The sequence below is a fragment of the Cynara cardunculus genome, unplaced genomic scaffold (assembly GCF_001531365.2).
Source record: "Cynara cardunculus var. scolymus isolate 2C unplaced genomic scaffold, CcrdV1 Un_Scaffold_7141, whole genome shotgun sequence".
Classification (NCBI taxonomy): Eukaryota; Viridiplantae; Streptophyta; class Magnoliopsida; order Asterales; family Asteraceae; genus Cynara; species Cynara cardunculus.
The window spans coordinates 5,995-7,352 of record NW_020203374.1 but is presented as its reverse complement, the minus strand read 5'-3'; positions in this window follow the sequence as shown (position 1 = coordinate 7,352).

Genomic DNA, 1,358 nt, shown 5'->3' with positions numbered 1-1,358 from the left:
TGGATTAAAAAATTACACAAAAAAATGAGGAATTTCAAATAGTTAATTTGATACTAATATCGATATATTTTTGTCAAATTTTTATGATATCGTCAAACATATATTTTATTCAAAAATAAAAAAATCATCGTTTTCTCAAAATCACATAAAGTCATATTATAAAATCGATTGAGATAAAGAATAAAATGAAATATTAAAAACACGATATATCTCACTGCATTGCACGAGTACGCTTCTAATAACATAAAATAGATGCGTAAATGTTGATATTAAGGGCCAAAAGAAATGCAACCCTCATGACGCATCTCCACATGCACATGGTAGACATATTGACAAGATTTGCATAAGTTGTTTCTAGACAGTCAACTTTTTCAGTTTTTACTTTTCGAAAAGACACCATTTCAACTTCTTAATTTGTTTGTATTCTATTTTAATGAACGGATTTTAATACAACAAATTAGAAAAATTACGTTAAAACGTTAAAGAGGCATAATCAAATGAGAACTAAATAGTTTGGGGTAACTGTGAGGTCTAATATAAACCAATTATTTTAGATAATTAATGTTATTTTACTAAAATAAACCAAAAGATAAATTAGTAAATTGTGTTGATTATTCAACTTATTTTAATTAGTTTAATATTCCAATTTACTTTAATTAGTTCAATTAGTTTAATTATTTTAATATATGTATATACACACACACGGACACATAAGGACCAAATCCGGTGGCCTTCTCCGGCACCCACCACCATTCCAATGACCTCCTCCGATCATCTTGTCTGACCAACACGCTGTATCCGATGATCAACTGCTAAACATCCACCTACGACAGTGGTACCACAGTTGGTATCACAGTGGTACCATAATTGCACAATTGGTATCATAGTGGTCTAAAAAGTTTACCTTGTGTGTTTTGGGTATTACATTGTGTATTTTGGTGTATTTTGGGTATCACATGGTTTTCGTTGGAGGCCGGAGGTGGGAAAGAGAGAGAGAGGGAAGAGATAAAAAATTTAAAATACCTAAAATACTTTTTAATTATAATTATAAGTCAAATTACCAAAAATATTAGTTTTCTAATTTATCCATTAATTTATGGTTGAAATTGGATCTCACAGTTATCACAAACTAAATAATTCTTCCTTGAATGGACCCCGAACGTCAAATGATTAATTAATATTATGTTTGGCAAACTAATTAACAGGTCAATTGATGGTTGATAAATTAGTTGATAGCTCATAAACTAATTACGTTTAATAAAAACTAGCTGATAAACCAATTGAAAAATGTAAAATGAAGAAAAATTACATGTTTAAAAATTAATAAATTTTGACAATTCATAATATATTTAAAACAA